General features: G+C 43.5%; 1 long non-coding RNA gene across 1 annotated transcript in view; it reads left to right on the forward strand.

Annotated features, from left to right (window-relative positions):
- Positions 1-11,449: 11,449 nt before the first annotated feature.
- Positions 11,450-18,441, forward strand: part of LOC134480617 (uncharacterized) — a 66,504-nt gene continuing 59,512 nt past the window's right edge. Inside the window, exon 1 of the long non-coding RNA XR_010055069.1 lies at positions 11,450-12,994. This is a non-coding gene — a long non-coding RNA (uncharacterized LOC134480617). The remainder of the gene's footprint in view (positions 12,995-18,441) is intronic.

Consider the following 18,441-nt stretch of genomic DNA (forward strand, 5'->3'; position numbering starts at 1 on the left):
GTCAACAGTATATCTTGATGATAATTTATCAGTTTCTAAGAACATCCCCATTCTTTTCTAGGGTTGCACTATGATCTAGGCTTTCATCACTATTACATTTAGGTGGTTTTCTAAGCACTTGCAAGAATTGCTACCATAAATATTCTGGTATATGTGTCAATTTTCGAATACTCTAACCTTTAGAAGAGCAACCCCTGAGACAAAGAAAGTACATTTGTACACGCAGCAGTTACCATAAAATTGTCTCCGGCGAATGTGGCACAAGTTTACCTCACCCTGTAACACAGAAGTGAGTCTGTTGATGTTGATTATGTTGTCTTTTTGTCAATCCAGTAGATATTCTAATCAGATCCTTGTAGTTCTCTTTTTAAAGAGGATTGGCCATTATCTTACGTGTTTATGGTTCCCTCTCCCCCTGTAAAGTGTAATTGTGCACGTGGGGAACAGAGTGCAGCTTGTGGGAGTCAGTTCTCTTCCTCCTCCTCCTCATCTTCTTCCTCCTCTTCCTCCTCTTCCTCCTCATCTTCCTCCTCCTCCTCCTCATCTTCCTCTTCCTCCTCCTCATCTTCTTCTTCCTCCTCCTCTTCCTCCTCTTCCTCCTCCTCATCTTCTTCTTCCTCCTCCTCTTCCTCCTCTTCCTCCTCCTCATCTTCTTCTTCCTCCTCCTCTTCCTCCTCTTCCTCCTCCTCATCTTCTTCCTCCTCCTCCTCCTCCTCCTCTTCCTCCTCCTCATCTTCTTCCTCCTTCTCCTTTTCCTCCTCCTCCTCTTCCTCCCCCTCATCTTCTTCTTCCTCCTCCTCCCTTCCTCCTTCTCCTCCTCCTCTTCCTCCTCCTCCTCCTCCACCATATGGGTTTCAGGGATTGACTCAGGTCATCAGGCTTGGCAGGAAATGCCTTCACCCACTGTGCTGTCTCACTGCAAACAAGTTCATATTCTTTGCACAGTTTTTTCTAGTGTTGTGGGCCCTTTCTGTTTTTAATTTACAAACACTCTATATTACTAGGAGAGCTCATTTTTGGCTCACGATATAACCTGTAAATATCTCCCATGAACAATTAACATGTAAAGTTTTGTTGATTCTTATTATTTAGTGGAATGGTTTTTGAACGTGACCTCAAAAGGCCGTGTTTTGTAGAGAAACAGGAAGTGAACATGACTTGGGGAGGCTACTTTGTAAAGTCTACACTCATTTATTCTTCTTCCTTGAGTGATAGGAAGGGAGCCTTGTGCAGTGTTGATATTTTGAGGGAGTCAGAAGAGTGATTCATTCTGCTCTTGGATCAAAGATCTAGTGACGTTCCACTGCACCCCAATTCACTGCTGATTCCCCATGCACTTAAAATAATGTGGATACTTCTTGTCTGGGTCAATGACTTATCCAAATGTTCATGTCCTCTGAATATTCTAAATGGCTGTCCATTGAAATGTCTCTTCAGATTCAGTACCAAGGGCTTTCGGCTGCAGTATGCTAAGAGATAATTTCAAGGCTGAACACACAGCCTCCAAGATGCTCTTTCAAATGTCTTGGATTAAAAAGCTGGGAAGAAAGTTTGACCCCAGCAAGTCTCTAATATCTGTTCAGAACAACAAATCTTCTTTGAGTAAACAGCTACGTAGCAGCCATAATAGGAAGCCGATCATGTTGTAGTTTGCTTTTCTATAACTTTATAGATTATTTTTATTGGTTATTGGCTATTTTATTTATTTACATTTCAAACGTTATCCCCTTCCCAGTTTCCCCTCTGAAACACCCTCTGCACCCTCCCCCTGTGCCCACACTCCCATCTCACCTCCCTAGCATTCCCCTACCCTGGGGCGTCGAGCCTCCACAGAACTAAGGGCCTCTCCTCCCATTGATGTCCAACAAGGCCATCCTCTGCTACATATGCAGCTGGAGCCATGGATCCCCCCCATGTGTACTCTTTGGTTGGTGGTTTAGTCCCTGGGAGCTCTGGCGGGGGGGGGGTGTCTGGCTGGTTGATATTGCTGTTTTTCCTATGGGGTTGCAAACCCCATTTATAGATATTTTAGCATGTAAAGCAATGAGCTTTGCTATGACATTTTATACATCTGTACCATTGTACTTTGCTCACCACTGTGGTCCCCCACCCTTGTCTCTCCTCCGTTTAACCTCCCTTTCCTCCATGGACCCCTTTCTTCTTCCTGTAGATCTTCAGGTCCATCCTCTTTCCTACAAATGTTGTAGCTTCATCCTTTGCAGTTGAGTAGGACTCCTATTCATGTGGACACACCCTGTGCCCTGCTTTCCATTCACTTGTTGGAGGATATCTAGGCTGGTTCTATATCCTGGCTAATGTGACAGCACAGTGACATTGCCAACGTCCCTGTGGTTTGTGACTTAGAATTCTTTGGGCAAATATTCAGGAATGATATGGCATGACTGGATCATATAGTAGTTAGATTTGTTTCATGTTTTAATTGTGTGTGTGTGTGTGTGTGTGTGTGTGCGCGCGTGCGTGCGCATGCACCTCTCTCAAGGAATCTCCACGATTCCCGTAATGTGTGCATTCGCTTACACCCTCACCAGTAGTGTGTAAGATCCCTCTCCTCCACATCCTCGTGAGCACTCAGTGCCATTTGTTTCTTTAGGTTAGTCATTCTGACTAAGGTGATGAGATCTCCATGTACTTTTAATTAGCATTCTCTCCCTGGCCAAGGATGTATAACTTCTTAGTTTTTATTTTTTGGCATGGTCTCTCTATGTAGCTGTAGACATTACTTCACTATGTTGATTAGGCTGGCCTTGAACTCACAAAGCTATGCCTGCTTCTGCCTCCTGGGTGCTGGAATTAAAGGTACACACCGTTGTATCCATTAGTGTGATTGCATTTTTGAAGGGAAAATTCATGGTGATGAGAGAGGATAGGATGCAGTATGTTGTTTCCACTTTCTTATATCTGTTGAGACTTGCTTTGGGTCCAAGTATGTGGTCAGTTTTGGAGAAAAATCCCATGAATACTGAGAAGAAAATATTCTTTTATGTTTGGATTCTGTGAATATCTGCTAGCTCCATTTAATGAAATTATGTAATTCCAGCATTTCACTGTTTGGTTTCTGTCTTAATTACCTGTGTCTATTGGTAAGAGTTGGGTATTGACGTCAGTCATTATCACTGTGTTAGGGTCAATACATGATATTTCACTGGAGAAATGTTTCTTCTGTGAACTTGAGTGACTTTATGTTTGGTGCATTAATATTTAGAATTACAGTATCCTCTTGGTGGATTTTTCCTTTGATGAGTATGTACTGTCCTCCCTTATCTCTTCTGACTAGTTTTGGTGTGAATTCTATTTGCCAAATATTAAAATAGCTACTGTGCTTTTTGGATCCTTTTCCTTAAATAGCCTTTTCCATCTGTGCTGGTTTGACTAGGAATGAACCCCATAGAATCATGTGTTTGAATGCTTAGCTATGGGGAGTGACACCATTAAGAGGTGTGGCCTGGGGGGTTGGGGATTTAGCTCAGTGGTAGAGTGCTTGCCTAGAAAGCGCAAGGCCCTGGGTTCGGTCCCCAGCTCCGGAAAAAAAAAAAAAAGAGGTGTGGCCTTGCTAGAGTAGGTGTGGCCTTGTTGGAGTAGGTGTGGCCTTGTTAGAGTAGGTGTGGCCTTGTTGGAGTGGGTGTGGCCTTGTTAGAGTAGGTGTGGCCTTGTTTGAGGAAGTTTGTCACTGCGGAGGTGGGCATTGAGGTCTTATATGTTTAAGCTAATCCAGTGTGGCACACAGTCTCCTGCTTCCTGTGGATCAAGATGTAGAACTCTCAGCTCCTCTTCCAGCACTGTGTCTTCTGTACGATGCCGTGTCCATCATGGCGCATGGCAGTAATGGACTAAAGCTCTGAGACTGTAAGGCAGCACCAATTAAATGGTTTCCTTTGTAAGAGTTGCTGTGGTTCTGGTGTCTCTTCCCAGCAATAAAACCATAACTCAGACGCCATGCTTTTTCTACCCTGAGGTGAGGTTTACCCTTGATGGTAGGGTGTGTTTCTTGGATGCAGCAGAAGGCTGGATCCTGTGTTTCAATCCAATCTCTTTGTCTGTGTCTTTTTAATTGGGCAGTTGGAGACCCCTGATACTGAGAGCTGTCAGTGAGCACTGGCTGTTGATTCCTGTTATTTTATTGTTAGGGCGTGGGGTTTATTTTCCCACCTTTGATGTGCTGATCTTGGATTACTTATTCTTTGCATTTTCTTGGGTGTGACTAACCTCTTCAGGTTGAAGGAATGCTAAGGTTGTAATTGCTGTATGGTTTTACTACAATTAAAAAGTTGAGAGGACAATTTTATCTGGGAGAATCCACAAGCTTTCAGACACAGTGGTACCCGAAATCCAGTATTTAGGTTGTTAAGGCAGGAGGATTATTAATTTAAGCCTGGGCAACATAGCGAGCTCACCTCTCAAGAAAAAAAAAATCCACAAGTTAACTTAAACCAGTTACAAGTTGTACTTTGACGAGTCGGTCAGTTAAGCAACTGCCAAGGCACAGGTCCCTTTAGCATACACATAGCCCGCCATCACAGCCTTCAACTGAAGACAATGCTATCCTGTAGCAGATGCTCATTAAATACTGGCTAGATGGACAGAACAGAAGTTTTCCTCTTCCTTTTCCTTTTGTTTTGCTAAATGGGAGTAGAAGAAATTGAAGTCAGCTTTTAGGGAAGTGATAGAAAAGCTCAGTCATTATTCCACGCGCCGATGCACTCTCTGTAGCTAGCAGCTGCTAGGAAAAGGGTTTGATGACCACGGATTTGGATTCCGAAACCGCCTCTTCCTTCTAAGACAGTTCTCAGTCACAGCTGCAGACTGAAATAATCTGGGCTGTTTGGAAAATAAAATAAGACGTCGTCCATATCCTACTGCACCAGCTCCCAGGCGCCCGTGTGATTGCAGTGATCTAAGCTGTCACCATACACCAGGCTGTTTCTAGGAGCAATATGTCTCCTGGAGCCAATGGAAGACAAATTCTATGACAATTACTGACATCACACACACACACAGACACACACATGCACACACACACACACACACATACACACACACACACACACACACACACGCGCGCGCGCGCGCATGCACGCACGTGCGCACACAAATCAGTCAGAGAAATATTAAGCTACGGCATTGAAACAATTTAGTATTCCTTATTGGTTAAATACCAAATCATCCGTCTCAGGCCATGACTTATTTCCACATACCTGATTTTATTTTTCCCCTGAGTGAATTCAAACAACCGTGCTTATCACCAGTGCTCCCCCTCCCAAGTCCATGTCAAAGATACAAACAATATCTGGAGACTTCTGCTACTGCTTGCTGGCTCTTGGGCTTTAGGCCAATGTATGGCTATAGCATACCCCTTCTTCAACATGCATGGCTTATGACTTAGTGTTTGCTGAATGCCTTGGTGCTGTTCTAAATGCTTTATATGTACTGGTCTCACCTTCGTGATGATGCAGTCAGGGAGTTGTTATTCCTATGCAACACGTTCTGTGTGGGAAAATGGTACAGAGTTGAGAATGCACATTAGTTACTCAGCAGACAAAACTTTGTCTGTCCCAAGATCTCTCTTCCCCACTGACCACAGCTAATAACCCGAAGCACTGGCTTCATTAGACACAGCCAACAGCACTGCTCATACGTGTGTACTGAATCTCCAATGAGTGCTGTGCACTGCTGCAAAGTCCTTCCTGTCGACTATCACAGTTGGTCCTCCTGACCACTGCCAATGTGTCCATGAGCCTCGTTTATTCACAACAAATGTAACAGTGGCCTCAGGAGATATAACTGCTCCCAAACCACAGAGATACAGAAGGGTAGAGCCTGCTGAACTCAGAGGCTGATGTATGGACAGAGAGAGAGAGCCAGGGTTTCAGAACCAGCTTCACAAGGTTGGGAGTTTATAAGGCATCCGTCCAGATATTGGTAGGGATTTTAAACTCACCTCACGGTCTGGGAGTTTATTTTACAAGCCTATTTTAAGATACGTTTAACAGCTCGGGTTGGTTTTATTTTTTCCTACCAGAGTGACCCTTTCATAAGGACAAGGTCTTTGTGCAGTATTTGCCAGTGTTTCTAACATATAACTCTATATTAATAACCACAAGTATCTGTGTTATGGTTTGAATCTGAAATGCCCCCGCAGATCCCAGCACTGAAATTCCTTGTCCTCAGCCAGGTGCACTGTGAGATGCTCTAGAGCCCTTGGGGCTATGACAGCTAGAAAGTAGATCACCGGAGAGCTCATGAGGTAATATTTGCTTTTTGTTCAGGCCTTAGCAATGATCCACCGAGGTATAAGAAATGGCAGACAGTATCTCCTGTCGCCATGTTCCAAGCCACATCAATAGCCTGCCATCCTCATCGTGATGGTGTAATCCCTCTGGAACCATGAGCCGGAATCAATCTCTCCTCCCTTAAGTTGCTTCTGTTAGGTGTTTGATTGGAGCAACATGAACGTGATATAGTCTGTGTAATGAGTGAATATCTGCTTTGCATTTGGTGAAGAAAAATGGAGATTAGAAAGCACAGGACATTCTATCATTTGTAATCTACTTATAATGTTTACAGCAGGCATGGCCTCTTTGCCCCCCACTGCTCTGCTCTTCCCTCCTCTGCTCTCCTCTGCTCTCCTCTGCTCTCCTCTCCTCTCCTCTCCTCTCCTCTTCTCTTCTCTTTTTATGTACCTCAGTGTTTTGGAAGGAGCTTCAGAGTGGGTGAAAAGCTGGCAAGGTTCCTGGGATTGAGGATCCTTGGTGGTTCCTGTCTTTGCTATGGTGGTTTGACTAAAAATAGCCCCCAGTTCTTAGTGATCTAGGAGAGACACTCCTTGAGAAGGATTGGGAGGCGTGGCCTTGTCAGAGGAAATGTGTCACTGGGGGTGGGCTTTAGGGTTTCAAAAGCACAAGCCAGACCCAGTGTCACTCTCTTCCTGCTGACTGCACATCTGGAAGTAGAACTCTCGGCTCCTTCTCCAACACCACATCAGCCTGCGTACCACCGCGGGCTAAACCTCTGAAACTATAAGCATGTCCCGATTAAATGTTTGCTCTTATAACAGTTGCCCTGGTCATGGTGTCTCCTCACAGCAGTGATTCAAACAGAAGTCTGACTTTCCCTCCCTCGCTTATTTCTACAAAATAAGACGTATCCTCCCTCTGTTAGACTCTCACCCACGGTTGGGTTCTGTTTTGTGTTGCTCTCAGTGCTGTTCCCCAGGGTTTTCACGAAGAGTGAGACTGCCTGACCTTTACTACATGCTGCACACTGTGCTATACTCTTTATATTATCCTGTCTACTTTTCACAAAGTCTTAAGGTGCAGTATCCATTTTGTCCCCATTTTACCAGTAAGAGGGGTTAAGCAACTTCCCTGTGTCACAAAACAGATTGAAGGTGATGTCAGGATACAAAACAAGGTTCTCCAAACCCAGCACCATCTATGACGCCATGTCTGTGGCCTCTGAAAATTGCAGAGACACCATGGGCCGGCATCACTAGGGGAGACACGTATGGATGCTGGAAAAATATTCTTCATGTTAGATATTTACAGGAGACAGTGCACTATGTTAATAGTGTTTTCTCTGCCTCTTATTTTTGACTCTTCTTTTCATGCCTCTCCTCTGACCCATAACAGAACAATGGGGTTGCTCAAGTTTCATTCCTAAATGAAACTCTTAGGCAATGTTGTTGTCCGTGTCTCGGAAACTTAAATCTTCCAAACCTTCCTTCCAAGACTCATAAATTCAGCTGACTACATCCCTTCATCTTGCTTTTCCCAGAGGCTTTTCATATCAAACGTCCTTGGAGTCAAGCTAGATGGACTACGCTCTACGCTTTTGTGTAGGGTTTTTTTGTTTGTTTGTTTGTTTGGTTGGTTTTTTTTTGTTTTTTGTTTTTTGTTTTTTGTTTTGGAAACCCTGGTTCTTTCCTGTGTTCTCTGCATTGCAGATGTTATCTCTTCCGGCTATACAAGCTGGAATCTGGGAGCAATCTTCCTAGCGTCCTCATCTAATTCATGACAAATACTATTAGTCTTTTCTGGGCGACTGACCAAGCTTTGTAACGGACCCACCCACACACATCCATTCTGCATCCCTTACCACTTCTTTTTACTTCTGCAGCCTAAGTAAATGTTTTGAAAAGTTTAGCTGACCACATCAGCATAATTCCGACCTTCTTTCTTAGCCTCATCTTACACCGAAATTACCCTTACAGTTGTATCAGCCAGAGCTACAGCAAGAACTTGACGGGGCTGCTGGAGTAAGGGTTCAGTTGTTAAGAGAACAAACGGTTCTTCCAGAGGACCTGAGTTGGGTTCGTAGTGCCCACATTGGACAGCTCACAAGTACCAGTAACTCCAGCGCCAGGGGATGTGACACCCTCTTCTGGCCGCCGTAGGTACTGCAGTCATATGTTCACCCCACCCACCCATATAAAGTGTGATTACATAATTAGAGAAATAGAATTGTCAAGTTGAATAATTTGAGAACTTAGTATTAATGTTAATATTGTTAGTGGTGTTAATAGACACTAGGATCACCCAATGACTAGATGTGCGAGGGAGAAGGTAACGTGACCAGGAGATGGCAGCTACATGCAGATGTTAACCCACGGAGCTGTGGCCAAGACGACCTTTCAGGGAAGGGGCTTGGGAAACAAATACTGAGGCCCATTCATCTCGCAGGCAGCCCACTCATTCCATCCTCCGCCGGCTTATTCCTCATGGTCTGCTCCTTCTGTCTGATTTCTAACAGCACCCAGGATGACCAGTCTGGAAGTGGCCCCACCCAGGACCCTCCCACATGAATCATTAGTTAAGAAAAATCTCTCCCGGGCTTGTCTACAGCCCGGCTTTATGGAGCGGATTTCTCAATTGAGGTTCTCTCCTCTCGGATAATTTTAGTTTATGTCAGGTTGATATAAAGCTAGCCAACACATACATAGGGTCCTAGTTGCTTGAACCAGTGCCATTAAAACTCTACTACAATCGGAACCTCCTCTTGTCTGTCTTAGTTAACCAATCCGGAATGATTCCTTCTCCCTAAGCCGGACCTAGCCAGTTCAGGGTTTATTCCGTAGCCTCCTTCATTTCTTCAGCATCTCGCTGCTTCCCTGCAAGCAAACTGCCTTTCCTGTGTTCTAATGAGGGGGAAACGACCTTGTTGTTTCTCTCTTTTGAAACTATCAAGCATATGCTGTCATTCTCTATTTTAAAACCACCCAAAAAATATTCATGAAAACGAAGACTATCATATAAAACTTAACATCAAAACACGACGATGTGTTCCGATTAAATTGTCGCGCTCCCAGAGAAGCATGAAGCAGATGTTCTATAAGGTCGTCAGCTCTTCTGATTGCGAAGTTCTCGTGGGAAATGGCTGTTCCCCATAGATAGAATAGCTAGAATACTGTTAAGACTGTTACGTCCAGAGGGTTGGCAGGTTAGCCGTCTTGGAAATCTCCCCTGTGACACCTAAAAGCGCCGTGGAAGGTAAAATAAACAACGTTCAAAGTGCATAGTCTCCCTGTAAAACACCGTAAATCCACAGGCTTCCAACACGAAGAGAGAGTAAGCCGGAGTGGGGGTGATCCTCACAGGCTGCCTGCTCCGTGGCATCGGATACTGCAGAGATTTGAATGTCTGTGGAGGGACCCTGAAGTCGGACGCTGGGAGTGACCAACCGGAAGCAAGACCTCAGTTAAAGCCCACGCCTTCAGCCATCCCCAATTGTTGTAAAAGAATCCCGTGTAAAGTTATGTTTAAATACAAACTAATATTGCTTATTTGTTTTCAGATACAAAATAAAAAGCCTTTGGGGAAGAAATGAGTGCAGTGGAGTAAGGGTCTGTGTGGGGCACGATGTCTAATTTTTTAAGTATATCCCTCCCACATAGTCTTTAATACTATGTTACTTACAGGAAAGTTTTTTTTTTTTTTTTTTTTTTTTGGAGCTGGGGACCGAACCCAGGGCCTTGCGCTTGCTAGGCAAATGCTCTACCACTGAGCTAAATCCCCAACCCCCAGGAAAGTTGTTAATGAAAAGCTGTAAGGCAAAGGATGCGTGCGGAAGTCTAAAGCAAACTGTAGAAGGGTTTATACGGTGAAATACTCTATACGACTTAGAACATGGAAACCACTGCTGTCTCGGGTAGTTTTTAATCAACTAGGTACAAGCCAGAGTCATCTGAGAAAAAAAATGTCTCCATCAGGTCGCCTGTAGGCAAGTCTGGGGCATTTGCTTGATTGATGACTGATGTGGGAGGGACCATCCCGTGTGGCCGAGGCTGTACTGAGCAGGTGGTCCTGATGTATATAAGAAAGCAAACCGAGCATTGCCAGTAAGGAGCACCCCTCTGTGGCCTCTGCTGGGGTTCCTGCCTTGACTTCCTTTAAGAGTGGTCTGTGAGCCTTTCCTCGCCGTGTTAACTTTGATCGTGGACATAGATAATATGATTATAAAGAAATACAAGAGTGGTAAACACTAGATCAGAGAAGGTGTAGACGGCACCTGGGAGGGATATACTGAATTAATCCCATACTGCTGGCAGCACGTTGGCTCCTTTGCTAGGTGGTGTTACGTGCATAATGGTTATGTTATTTATTATTCACTTTTTAAATGATTTCCTTTACTCATAATATTATAATCACACCATTTTCTGTTCTTTTTCCCTCCTCTAAACCCTCCCACAGATACCACCATGAACTTCTACCTTCTCTCAGGTTCATAGCCTTCTTTTCCACTAATTTTTGTTATGGGCGTATATAATGTATAGATACACTCCTAAATATGACTTGCTCAGTCTGTCTCATGTTACTTGTACGCATGTTTTCAATGCTGACCATTTGGCGTGGGTAACCAACTGCTGTGCTGTTCCCGGGGGAAGAAGATTTTTCCATCTCTGGGTATTCTTTAGGTGCCTGTAGTGCCTTGTGTAGGGTTGAGGACTTGTGGGGTTTCCCCATCCACTTTGTGTGACTTTTGTTTTTCTCCTTGTTAGTTGCTGTTTGGGCAGCCATGTTGGCGAGACTCTAAGGATGTAGCTCCCGGGCTTACTAGGAGACACAGTCTCGCAGCAAACTCCTTGATCCTCTTACACTCTTTCAGCTCCGTCTGTAAAGTTCCCTGGGCCTTAGGTGCCGAGAGTGTTTTTGCAGATGTATCTATTGGGACTGGGCTCTACAGTAATGAATTTTGATTGATTGTGATCTTCTGTAATGGTCTCTATCTGTTACAAAGAGAGATTTCTTCGATGAGGAACATCACAAATAAAGCAATTTACAAAGAAAGACTTTAGTTAGGGGTCTCACTGTCTGAGGATCTAGAGCAAAATCCCCAGGAGGGGGGAGGGAAAGGAAAAGGGAGAGGGAGAGGAGGAGGGGAGGGGAATGGGAGGGAGAGGGAGAGGGAGAGGGAGAGGGAGGGGGGAGTGGGAGAGGGAGCACAACATTATCTTTTCTGGTTCCATTATTAACATGCAGAGTTCATGATTCATTTTTCCTTACATCAAAGTAGCTTTGACTTGCATTTCCCAAATTGGGAATGCACGAGGAATGATGAGCATTTTCTGAAGTATCTCTCAGCTATTTTTTCATCTCCTGAGAATGCTCTCTTCAGGTCCCAGACCCATTTTTTAATAGATATGATTATGATTACTGTGATTATGATTATTGGTTTCTTGGTTCTCTATATATTCTGGATATAATCCCCCGGCAGACATTGTACTGGCTTGCTTTACGTCAACATGATACAAACTAGACTCACTAGAGAGGAGGGAACCTCAAATGAGAAAATGCCTCCATAAGATCAGGCTGTAGGCAAGCCAGGAGGGCATTTGCTTAATCAGTGATTGATGGGGGAGAGCCCAGCCCATTGTGGGCGGGTCCATCTCTGGTTGGGTGGTTCTGGATTCTATCAGAAAACAAACTGAACAATCTACAAGGAGCAAACCAGTAAGCAGCGTCCCCCCATGGCCTCTGCGTCCGCTCTAAGCTTGTTCCTGCCTGTTTGGGTTGCTGTCCTGAATTTCTCTAATGATGAACTTTGATGTGAAAGTGTAAGTTGAACAAACCCTTTCCCCCCCAAGTTGCATTGTTCATGGTGTTTTATCACACCAATAGAAGCCCTAAGACAACTTGGCATCAAGATTGTGGGGTACACACAGGTCTGCTGGGAGAGACCCGACCGTGTTGTTTTGGGGAGGATTGTGGAAGACATTCGGAACTTTGGGCCAGAAAAGGCATTGACTGTTTAATGCTTGGTGAAGTCTTCTGCAGGAGCTTGGAAAATAAGAGCATTTAGGGCAACACAGACAATAGAGGCCTGGTTTGGGAAGTTTCGGAGGAAAGGTTAAAGACTCTATTGGGCCGTTTGTTATTTTGAATTAGTAGTCTGTGGTTCCGGTCAGCTGGGCTTGAAGAATCAGCTGTGATTAACAAGAAGATATTAGAACTACTAGAGTGAAGCCTTCTGTTCTGCCGGTCTCCTTGATGCTGGTCAGGTGAAGCTGAGACACTAGTGGAGATTAAGAAGAGACCAGCATCACTGAGGCGAAATCTTCTGGGAAATGTTTCCTGAGAGTCATCACAATGAATCTCTGTTCCGGGGTTGGTCAAGGTTGTACGTCACGCTGGTAGGCAGGCAGACCTGGTAGTGTGAGAGTCACACAGGTGGTGCTGGTTTTGACAGCATGAAGAGCAGCTGAAGCTTGTCACTGTGAGAGGCAGGAAAGTCCATGGTGAAGGTGCAGCCTCAACGGCAGTTGACCGAAGGGGCCATGAAGAGAAGTTGATGCTTGACACCATGAAGAGAGCCTATGAGAGGCTATTGGTGAAAATGAAGTCCAGCTGGCAGAAGATCTGTCATTTCGGAGATGTCAATACCAGGGGGTGACCACCAAGACAGCAGCAGCAGAGGAATGAAGCCAGCCGGAGCCTAGAAGAAAGCTGTGTGTGCTATAGAGGGCAGAGGGACCCAGAAGATGGTGAGTAAATCCCAGACATTGTTGAGTTACTTATGCTGTTTGAGTTTGGTTTTCCTTTGTTCAGAACCATGCCCCAGTTCTTCCCTCTTGAAATGAGAAGGTATTTAAGTTTGATTTTTTTTTTTTTATCGAAGCCACAGCTGAATTACTTTGGATATTTAAAAGAGATCTTTGGATTTTAAAAGAAATTGGATATTTTCAAGAGACCTGAGTTTTAATGTATTGGAGTTTGTAAGAACTATGGGACTTTAAAAAGTTATTTATGTTTATAGTGTGATATCAATATTAACATGCCACCTTGAGATAAATAAGAAAGGAAAGGTTCTAATTGAAAGGTGGAATGTTTGTGTGTCAAGCTGACAAGGGGTCTGCTCCCTTGACTAATTTTATATCAATGTGACACAAGCTAGAGTCATCAGAGAGGAGGGAGCCTCAGCTGAGAAAGTGCCTCCTTAAGCTCCTGTGATAGGCAAGCCTATATAGGGCATTTATAGAGGAAGGCCAGACTACTGTGGGTGGTGCCATCCATAGTCTGGTGTTCCTGGGTTCTATAAGAAAGCAGACAGAGCAAACCATAAGGAGCAAGCAAATAAGCAGCACCCCTCCATGGCCTCTGCATCAGCTCCTGCCTCCAGGTTTCTACCCTATTTGAATTCCTGTCCTGAATGCCTTCTATAATGAACACTGATATGGAGGTGTAAGCCAAATAAACCCTTTCCTCGCCAAGTCACTTGGTTATGTTGTTAAGTCACAGCAAAAGTAACTCTAACCTAGACAGATATAGAGCTGGCAAAGATTTTCTCCTATTATGTGGGCTTCCTCTTTACTCAGTTGAGTGTCCGCCTAGTCAATCATTGGTCTTAATTCTTGGGCAAATGGAGTCCTATACAGAAAGTGTTTTCCTACACCACTACCATATAGGGCACTGATTGCCCGTTTTGTTCTAGGGTCTTCATTGTTTCAGCTTTTATGTTTAGGTGTTTGGTCCATTTGGAGTTGGTTGTTCAAGGTGACAGAAACAGGATGTAGTTTTATTCTTTTGTGTGAGAACACCCAAATTTCCTGACAATGCTTGTTGAAGCAGTTTTATTTTCTACAACACATGTTTTTAGCATCTTTGCCAAATCTTTAAGTAGCTGAACTTGCAAGGGCTGATGTTTGGGTCTTCAATATTGTTCCATCAGTCTATGTGCCTGCTTTGGGAAGTGGAAATTTCTGGGTTTTTTTGGGCAGACTCAGTTATATCATGTGATTTTATTTTTTTTCTGGAAACTGTCCTATGAGAGGATGTTTTTACTAAAGCAGACACGTGGTGTTTTTCTGGAAGCTGCCTGGAAAAGGGCATTCGATGTTTTGCTAGAGCAGGTGCTCGAGAGGAAACGTGTCATTTGAAAAGGTATAAATATAGCCTGACAGACGCGGACGAAACTGGGTGGTATTGGTCCGCCTTGCCACTCTTTGCTGGTCATCCTTTCTCATGACTTCATAGAGAGAAACGCACAGAGGAAATTCTGGTGGTGTTCTGGAGGCTTCTTGCCACTTTAGTGGTACATGTATATATTTATAATAAAATATATACTATATATATATATTTTACAAAAAAGAAATAGAACACCTTGATGTGACATTGTGAGACAAGGAAGCCCCAAAGAGGCTCCAGAGTTTGTTTTCTGTTTGCATCTACTGCTAGGCACGCAACCTGTAAAGAGTGGTTTGTTTCTCCAATCAGCCTCCCTTGGAGAAAACCACGATTTCATTTTCCAGTGTTTCTTCTTCCCCTCCCCCTCCCTCTCCCCTCCCCCTTCCCATCCTCAGGATTGTTTTTGCTATTAGGGTCTTTTGTGGTTCGATATGAGTTCTAGAATATACTTTTCTATTTCTGTGAAAATTTTTGATTGGGATTGCATTTTGTCTGTAAACTTTTTTTTAGTAAAATGGTCATTTTCACAATGTTAATTCTACTAATGTATGCACCTGGGATTTCTTTCCATTTTTCTAGTGTCTTTCTCTTCAACAGTTAAAATTTTTCATGGCAGAGGCCCTTTATTTCCTTGGTTCTTCCTAGATTATTTTCTTTGAGGCTACTGTGAAGGGGAATGTGTCTATGATCTTCTTCTCTGCATATTTATTAGTGGCTACAGAAAAACCTATTGATTTGTGAGAATTATGTATCCTACCACATTGTCGATTTTTTTTTTTTTGGTTTGTTTCTAACATTTTCTGAGACTTTTTTTGGAATCTCTAACACCAAGGGATCTGCAAATTAGGGAGAGTTTGACTTTCCTTATTTGTGACCCTTTAATTTCCTTCTCTTGCCTTATTATTCCAGCTAACACTTTGAGCACGATATTAAAAAGAAATCTGTCCTTTTAACGTCCCGTCTTCTTCCTGACCTAAGTGAGGTTGCTTCAAGCTTTTCTCCATTTAGGATGGCGTTGAGGTACATTCCCTGTAGCTCCGTATTCTTTAGTACCTTCACCATGAAGTTGTGTCGAATTGTGTCAAAGGCTTCTCCTGCATCTACTGAGAGGATTTGGTTTTTGTCTTTATGTCCATTTGTATGGTTTATTACCACATTGGCTTGCAGATGTGTGATGATCCCTGCATTCCAAGGACGCCGACCTGGTTGTGTCATGTAGAGTTTTTGAGTTTGTTTGTGTTCTATTTGCAAGTATGTTCTTGATTATTTTTGAGTCTATATTCACTGGGGTATCGGCCTGTGGTTTCATGTCTTGCTGTGTCCTTACTTGGGATGGATTGTAGACGGATAACTGACTTCATAGGAGTTTGGGAGTGCTCCTTCTGCTTCTAAGTTTAAGACAGTTAAAGAAGGATTGGCTATAAACAGTCCTTTGAACGTCTAGTAGACAGTAGAGTTCTGACAGACCTTCAAAGATGATTTACAGTCACTCCTTCTTAAGCTATTTTTTGTTTTACTGGTTTGTTTTAAGCTGGAATGAATTTCATTTCATTTTAATCTTTCCATTTAGAGAGTATCTTTTTAGGGTATCTTCTAGGTCTAGCGTGCCTTCACTGAATCCAAAAATTCATCCATTCTTTTAGGTTTTCCTGCTTAATGGAATACAGGCTTTTAAAACATTCCCTTAACAACAGTCTGGGATTCTCTGGTGTCTGTAGCAACGTTTCTGTGTCTGTGTCAATCATCTCGAGTCTTTTAATTAGAGAATTGAGGATACTGGTACTCGATGTTCTTATTGAAATGTGTGTGTAATTGCGGTTATCGCGTTATTGATTTTCGCTGGGCTTTGTGTTCTCAGTGGTATTTTCCATTTTAATGATTATGGTTTCACGTTTCTTCCCACAGGCTCTGTGTCTGCTCATTTTGCTCTTCAGCTGGAGCCACTGTCTTCTGTGTTTTCTTGAGGTTCGCTTTGCTGGGTACAAACTTGTTAGGCTGTTTATATTGTTGAAGTGTCTGTGTGCCTTATTCAATTATGGCAGAGAGTTTCATCAAGTGTATTAGTCTCAGCTGGCCATCATAGTCTTTGCTCCAGGCTCGTCTGGCTCTCAAAATTTCCAGTCAGAAATGAGCTCTTATTCTGAGGAGTTTTCCTTTGAATGTGTCTTGCCTTCTTCTCTCACAGCTCTCGATACATTTATTGCTTTGTATACTGAATGTTTCAGCTGTGATATGCCATGCGGATTTTGTACTCTTGTTTGTCTATTTGATGTTCTGCGTGCTTCTTGTGTCTTTCCCCAGCTTGGGGAAGATTACTTCTGTGATCTTGTGTCTTTCTCCAGCTTGGGGAAGATTAATTCTGTGGTCTTGTTGAAGATCTGGTCTACACTGCTGACTTGTGATTCTTCTCCTTCACTTATGCCTATAATTCAAAGGTTTGCTTCCCCCGCCGAGACCCCTCCCCGCTTGATGTTTTATTTTGCTTATAGTTTTGCAATGACCTCTCATTGCGTGAACTTCTGTGAGTTCCAAGGCTGACAAGGACCCAGGAGGTTGGATAAGGAGAGAGGATGTGATGGGAACTTGGCAATCCTAGGAGTTGGAAATGGCTTGGGCGCATCCTTACAGAAGGCTGTTGATAGTAAGTTCAAAGTTGTGCTTCATTCTGTCAGCTCATTATAAGTTCAAAGCAATGGTCTCACATGCCCTTGCTTTATCATAGTGCACACCTGTGGCTTCATCCTTGGACCTGACCTAGAATAAATATTTCCCTTGATCACAAATCTGCCCCAAGCCTATTTCTCTTCTTAGTGCAATTATAAAAGCTCTTTGTATTCCTTATTATGCGGCCTTTAGTTACTATTTTATGAGGAGGGGGCACATTTTATCCTTGATTCTTTATTTCATCTTTCTGGCAAAGCAAGTAAAACCATCTCTGTAAACTTTCTTCTTAAAATTATTTATATCAAATCAGGGATGCTATAATTAATTCATCTAGCATTGATTCATGAAAATTCAGCTTCATGTTGATCTGCAGGAAATTTGCCCAATAGGGTGGGCTGATGCCCAGGAATATTAGGTGATGTAATAGTGACAGGAAAGGCATATCAACAGTAGTAAGAAGCAATCCTGGGATGACGTCTCTGAGGACCTTGGATCTTAGAGTGCACCCATTGTAGCCATGCAAATCAGTGGGCCATCTCCACAAAACCTTTCCTAGACGGTTTCTGACAGTCAGAGTCAGTCTCTCTCTCTCTCTCTCTCTCTCTCTCTCTCTCTCTCACACACACACACACACACACACACACACAAATGGAAACACAATGAACTTGTGATAGTCCAGTTTGCCACATCATCATCCTGCCCCTACCATGTGCTGGTGAGGCTGAATCAGATTGCTGGCTGGATACTCTGGGTCAGATATGAACTAAGCCCCTATTATAATATAACACTTAAGAAGACGATATAACATAATTTCCTAGAGACAGCAGATGATGTCTTTTAATCACTGATGGGGGCACCAGTAACACACCAAAGAAAAAATTCCATCCAACTAGACCTTGGTGAATCAATGAGTTTATCAAATTCCTTTCAAGAAAGGGAGTAAGGGCTTCTATAGAGGAGCATGGGAGACTCCAGGGTGGCTGCATCACTGAAAAGTCCGCTCCAGTGTAGTCGATGACTCACAAGAAGTTGCATCCCAGAGCTTCCTGCTCAACTTACAGAAACATCCACCAAAGACTCTTCTGCTTCCCAGGGATTGTTCATTGCCCATAGGACCTTGGCAAAGGGCCTTGTGACTCTTGCAGCTTTCTTAAGTGACCTACCTCCTCATCCTTCCCAAACAGTTCTACTGACTGGGGACCAAGTATTCAAGTACATGAGCCTGTTGGATCCACCCAAATTCAAACAATCACTGAGTCTTAAATGCCTCCCTCCTGACTCCAGGAGGCAATGCTTCAATCAGAAGAAATAGCTACACAGCGGGACAGAAAGTTCCTCTAATAGCAAAGTGTCTCTTGGGGTG

The sequence above is a fragment of the Rattus norvegicus genome, chromosome 9, assembly GCF_036323735.1.
Source record: "Rattus norvegicus strain BN/NHsdMcwi chromosome 9, GRCr8, whole genome shotgun sequence".
Classification (NCBI taxonomy): domain Eukaryota; kingdom Metazoa; phylum Chordata; class Mammalia; order Rodentia; family Muridae; genus Rattus; species Rattus norvegicus.